This window comes from Salvelinus alpinus, chromosome 6, assembly GCF_045679555.1.
Source record: "Salvelinus alpinus chromosome 6, SLU_Salpinus.1, whole genome shotgun sequence".
Lineage (NCBI taxonomy): Eukaryota > Metazoa > Chordata > Actinopteri > Salmoniformes > Salmonidae > Salvelinus > Salvelinus alpinus.
Genome location: NC_092091.1, coordinates 1,496,988 through 1,503,859, shown reverse-complemented (window position 1 = coordinate 1,503,859; position 6,872 = coordinate 1,496,988).

Here is a 6,872-nt window from a genome sequence, read left to right as displayed (position 1 = left end):
GGGAAACTAGGAAACGGGCTAGGAGACCTAACCCTAATGTCTGACTGGGAAACTAGGAAACGGGCTAGGAGACCTAACCCTAATGTCTGACTGGGAAACTAGGAAACGGGCTAGGAGACCTAACCCTAATGTCTGACTGGGAAACTAGGAAACGGGCTAGGAGACCTAACCCTAATGTCTGACTGGGAAACTAGGAAACGGGCTAGGAGACCTAACCCTAATGTCTGACTGGGAAACTAGGAAACGGGCTAGGAGACCTAACCCTAATGTCTGACTGGGAAACTAGGAAACGGGCTAGGAGACCTAACCCTAATGTCTGACTGGGAAACTAGGAAACGGGCTAGGAGACCTAACCCTAATGTCTGACTGGGAAACTAGGAAACGGGCTAGGAGACCTAACCCTAATGTCTGACTGGGAAACTAGGAAACGGGCTAGGAGACCTAACCCTAATGTCTGACTGGGAAACTAGGAAACGGGCTAGGAGACCTAACCCTAATGTCTGACTGGGAAACTAGGAAACGGGCTAGGAGACCTAACCCTAATGTCTGACTGGGAAACTAGGAAACGGGCTAGGAGACCTAACCCTAATGTCTGACTGGGAAACTAGGAAACGGGCTAGGAGACCTAACCCTAATGTCTGACTGGGAAACTAGGAAACGGGCTAGGAGACCTAACCCTAATGTCTGACTGGGAAACTAGGAAACGGGCTAGGAGACCTAACCCTAATGTCTGACTGGGAAACTAGGAAACGGGCTAGGAGACCTAACCCTAATGTCTGACTGGGAAACTAGGAAACGGGCTAGGAGACCTAACCCTAATGTCTGACTGGGAAACTAGGAAACGGGCTAGGAGACCTAACCCTAATGTCTGACTGGGAAACTAGGAAACGGGCTAGGAGACCTAACCCTAATGTCTGACTGGGAAACTAGGAAACGGGCTAGGAGACCTAACCCTAATGTCTGACTGGGAAACTAGGAAACGGGCTAGGAGACCTAACCCTAATGTCTGACTGGGAAACTAGGAAACGGGCTAGGAGACCTAACCCTAATGTCTGACTGGGAAACTAGGAAACGGGCTAGGAGACCTGACCCTAATGTCTGACTGGGAAACTAGGAAACGGGCTAGGAGACCTAACCCTAATGTCTGACTGGGAGACTAGGAAACGGGCTAGGAGACCTAACCCTAATGTCTGACTGGGAGACTAGGAAACGGGCTAGGAGACCTAACCCTAATGTCTGACTGGGAAACTAGGAAACGGGCTAGGAGACCTGACCCTAATGTCTGACTGGGAAACTAGGAAACGGGCTAGGAGACCTAACCCTAATGTCTGACTAGGAAACTAGGAAACGGGCTAGGAGACCTAACCCTAATGTCTGACTGGGAGACTAGGAAATGGGCTAGGAGACCTAACCCTAATGTCTGACTGGGAAACTAGGAAACGGGCTAGGAGACCTAACCCTAATGTCTGACTGGGAAACTAGGAAACGGGCTAGGAGACCTAACCCTAATGTCTGACTGGGAAACTAGGAAACGGGCTAGGAGACCTAACCCTAATGTCTGACTGGGAAACTAGGAAACGGGCTAGGAGACCTAACCCTAATGTCTGACTGGGAAACTAGGAAACGGGCTAGGAGACCTAACCCTAATGTCTGACTGGGAAACTAGGAAACGGGCTAGGAGACCTAACCCTAATGTCTGACTGGGAGACTAGGAAACGGGCTAGGAGACCTAACCCTAATGTCTGACTGGGAAACTAGGAAACGGGCTAGGAGACCTAACCCTAATGTCTGACTGGGAAACTAGGAAACGGGCTAGGAGACCTAACCCTAATGTCTGACTGGGAAACTAGGAAACGGGCTAGGAGACCTAACCCTAATGTCTGACTGGGAAACTAGGAAACGGGCTAGGAGACCTAACCCTAATGTCTGACTGGGAAACTAGGAAACGGGCTAGGAGACCTAACCCTAATGTCTGACTGGGAAACTAGGAAACGGGCTAGGAGACCTAACCCTAATGTCTGACTGGGAGACTAGGAAACGGGCTAGGAGACCTAACCCTAATGTCTGACTGGGAAACTAGGAAACGGGCTAGGAGACCTAACCCTAATGTCTGACTGGGAAACTAGGAAACGGGCTAGGAGACCTAACCCTAATGTCTGACTGGGAAACTAGGAAACGGGCTAGGAGACCTAACCCTAATGTCTGACTGGGAAACTAGGAAACGGGCTAGGAGACCTAACCCTAATGTCTGACTGGGAAACTAGGAAACGGGCTAGGAGACCTAACCCTAATGTCTGACTGGGAAACTAGGAAACGGGCTAGGAGACCTAACCCTAATGTCTGACTGGGAAACTAGGAAACGGGCTAGGAGACCTGACCCTAATGTCTGACTGGGAAACTAGGAAATGGGCTAGGAGACCTAACCCTAATGTCTGACTGGGAGACTAGGAAACGGGCTAGGAGACCTGACCCTAATGTCTGACTGGGAGACTAGGAAACGGGCTAGGAGACCTGACCCTAATGTCTGACTGGGAAACTAGGAAACGGGCTAGGAGACCTAACCCTAATGTCTGACTGGGAAACTAGGAAACGGGCTAGGAGACCTAACCCTAATGTCTGACTGGGAGACTAGGAAACGGGCTAGGAGACCTAACCCTAATGTCTGACTGGGAGACTAGGAAACGGGCTAGGAGACCTAACCCTAATGTCTGACTGGGAGACTAGGAAACGGGCTAGGAGACCTGACCCTAATGTCTGACTGGGAAACTAGGAAACGGGCTAGGAGACCTAACCCTAATGTCTGACTAGGAAACTAGGAAACGGGCTAGGAGACCTAACCCTAATGTCTGACTGGGAGACTAGGAAATGGGCTAGGAGACCTAACCCTAATGTCTGACTGGGAAACTAGGAAACGGGCTAGGAGACCTAACCCTAATGTCTGACTGGGAAACTAGGAAACGGGCTAGGAGACCTAACCCTAATGTCTGACTGGGAAACTAGGAAACGACCTTTTAGACCTAACCCTAATGTCTGACTGGGAAACTAGGAAACGGGCTAGGAGACCTAACCCTAATGTCTGACTGGGAAACTAGGAAACGGGCTAGGAGACCTAACCCTAATGTCTGACTGGGAAACTAGGAAACGGGCTAGGAGACCTAACCCTAATGTCTGACTGGGAAACTAGGAAACGGGCTAGGAGACCTAACCCTAATGTCTGACTGGGAAACTAGGAAACGGGCTAGGAGACCTAACCCTAATGTCTGACTGGGAGACTAGGAAACGGGCTAGGAGACCTAACCCTAATGTCTGACTGGGAAACTAGGAAACGGGCTAGGAGACCTAACCCTAATGTCTGACTGGGAAACTAGGAAACGGGCTAGGAGACCTAACCCTAATGTCTGACTGGGAAACTAGGAAACGGGCTAGGAGACCTAACCCTAATGTCTGACTGGGAAACTAGGAAACGGGCTAGGAGACCTAACCCTAATGTCTGACTGGGAAACTAGGAAACGGGCTAGGAGACCTAACCCTAATGTCTGACTGGGAAACTAGGAAACGGGCTAGGAGACCTAACCCTAATGTCTGACTGGGAGACTAGGAAACGGGCTAGGAGACCTAACCCTAATGTCTGACTGGGAAACTAGGAAACGGGCTAGGAGACCTAACCCTAATGTCTGACTGGGAAACTAGGAAACGGGCTAGGAGACCTAACCCTAATGTCTGACTGGGAAACTAGGAAACGGGCTAGGAGACCTAACCCTAATGTCTGACTGGGAAACTAGGAAACGGGCTAGGAGACCTAACCCTAATGTCTGACTGGGAAACTAGGAAACGGGCTAGGAGACCTAACCCTAATGTCTGACTGGGAAACTAGGAAACGGGCTAGGAGACCTAACCCTAATGTCTGACTGGGAAACTAGGAAACGGGCTAGGAGACCTGACCCTAATGTCTGACTGGGAAACTAGGAAACGGGCTAGGAGACCTAACCCTAATGTCTGACTGGGAGACTAGGAAACGGGCTAGGAGACCTAACCCTAATGTCTGACTGGGAGACTAGGAAACGGGCTAGGAGACCTGACCCTAATGTCTGACTGGGAAACTAGGAAACGGGCTAGGAGACCTAACCCTAATGTCTGACTAGGAAACTAGGAAACGGGCTAGGAGACCTGACCCTAATGTCTGACTGGGAAACTAGGAAACGGGCTAGGAGACCTAACCCTAATGTCTGACTGGGAAACTAGGAAACGGGCTAGGAGACCTAACCCTAATGTCTGACTGGGAAACTAGGAAACGGGCTAGGAGACCTAACCCTAATGTCTGACTGGGAAACTAGGAAACGGGCTAGGAGACCTAACCCTAATGTCTGACTGGGAAACTAGGAAACGGGCTAGGAGACCTAACCCTAATGTCTGACTGGGAAACTAGGAAACGGGCTAGGAGACCTAACCCTAATGTCTGACTGGGAAACTAGGAAACGGGCTAGGAGACCTGACCCTAATGTCTGACTGGGAAACTAGGAAACGGGCTAGGAGACCTAACCCTAATGTCTGACTGGGAAACTAGGAAACGGGCTAGGAGACCTAACCCTAATGTCTGACTGGGAAACTAGGAAACGGGCTAGGAGACCTGACCCTAATGTCTGACTGGGAAACTAGGAAACGGGCTAGGAGACCTAACCCTAATGTCTGACTGGGAAACTAGGAAACGGGCTAGGAGACCTAACCCTAATGTCTGACTGGGAAACTAGGAAACGGGCTAGGAGACCTGACCCTAATGTCTGACTGGGAAACTAGGAAACGGGCTAGGAGACCTAACCCTAATGTCTGACTGGGAAACTAGGAAACGGGCTAGGAGACCTAACCCTAATGTCTGACTGGGAAACTAGGAAACGGGCTAGGAGACCTAACCCTAATGTCTGACTGGGAAACTAGGAAACGGGCTAGGAGACCTGACCCTAATGTCTGACTGGGAAACTAGGAAACGGGGTAGGAGACCTAACCCTAATGTCTGACTGGGAAACTAGGAAACGGGCTAGGAGACCTGACCCTAATGTCTGACTAGGAAACTAGGAAACGGGCTAGGAGACCTGACCCTAATGTCTGACTGGGAAACTAGGAAACGGGCTAGGAGACCTAACCCTAATGTCTGACTGGGAAACTAGGAAATGGGCTAGGAGACCTAACCCTAATGTCTGACTGGGAAACTAGGAAACGGGCTAGGAGACCTGACCCTAATGTCTGACTGGGAAACTAGGAAACGGGCTAGGAGACCTAACCCTAATGTCTGACTGGGAAACTAGGAAACGGGCTAGGAGACCTAACCCTAATGTCTGACTGGGAAACTAGGAAACGGGCTAGGAGACCTGACCCTAATGTCTGACTGGGAAACTAGGAAATGGGCTAGGAGACCTAACCCTAATGTCTGACTGGGAGACTAGGAAACGGGCTAGGAAACCTGACCCTAATGTCTGACTGGGAAACTAGGAAACGGGCTAGGAGACCTAACCCTAATGTCTGACTAGGAAACTAGGAAACGGGCTAGGAGACCTAACCCTAATGTCTGACTGGGAGACTAGGAAATGGGCTAGGAGACCTAACCCTAATGTCTGACTGGGAAACTAGGAAACGGGCTAGGAGACCTAACCCTAATGTCTGACTGGGAAACTAGGAAACGGGCTAGGAGACCTAACCCTAATGTCTGACTGGGAAACTAGGAAACGGGCTAGGAGACCTAACCCTAATGTCTGACTGGGAAACTAGGAAACGGGCTAGGAGACCTAACCCTAATGTCTGACTGGGAAACTAGGAAACGGGCTAGGAGACCTAACCCTAATGTCTGACTGGGAGACTAGGAAACGGGCTAGGAGACCTAACCCTAATGTCTGACTGGGAAACTAGGAAACGGGCTAGGAGACCTAACCCTAATGTCTGACTGGGAAACTAGGAAACGGGCTAGGAGACCAAACCCTAATGTCTGACTGGGAGACTAGGAAACGGGCTAGGAGACCTAACCCTAATGTCTGACTGGGAGACTAGGAAACGGGCTAGGAGACCTAACCCTAATGTCTGACTGGGAAACTAGGAAACGGGCTAGGAGACCTAACCCTAATGTCTGACTGGGAAACTAGGAAACGGGCTAGGAGACCTAACCCTAATGTCTGACTGGGAAACTAGGAAACGGGCTAGGAGACCTAACCCTAATGTCTGACTGGGAAACTAGGAAACGGGCTAGGAGACCTAACCCTAATGTCTGACTGGGAAACTAGGAAACGGGCTAGGAGACCTAACCCTAATGTCTGACTGGGAAACTAGGAAACGGGCTAGGAGACCTAACCCTAATGTCTGACTGGGAAACTAGGAAACGGGCTAGGAGACCTAACCCTAATGTCTGACTGGGAAACTAGGAAACGGGCTAGGAGACCTAACCCTAATGTCTGACTGGGAAACTAGGAAACGGGCTAGGAGACCTAACCCTAATGTCTGACTGGGAAACTAGGAAACGGGCTAGGAGACCTAACCCTAATGTCTGACTGGGAAACTAGGAAACGGGCTAGGAGACCTAACCCTAATGTCTGACTGGGAAACTAGGAAACGGGCTAGGAGACCTAACCCTAATGTCTGACTGGGAAACTAGGAAACGGGCTAGGAGACCTAACCCTAATGTCTGACTGGGAAACTAGGAAACGGGCTAGGAGACCTAACCCTAATGTCTGACTGGGAAACTAGGAAACGGGCTAGGAGACCTAACCCTAATGTCTGACTGGGAAACTAGGAAACGGGCTAGGAGACCTAACCCTAATGTCTGACTGGGAAACTAGGAAACGGGCTAGGAGACCTAACCCTAATGTCTGACTGGGAAACTAGGAAACGGG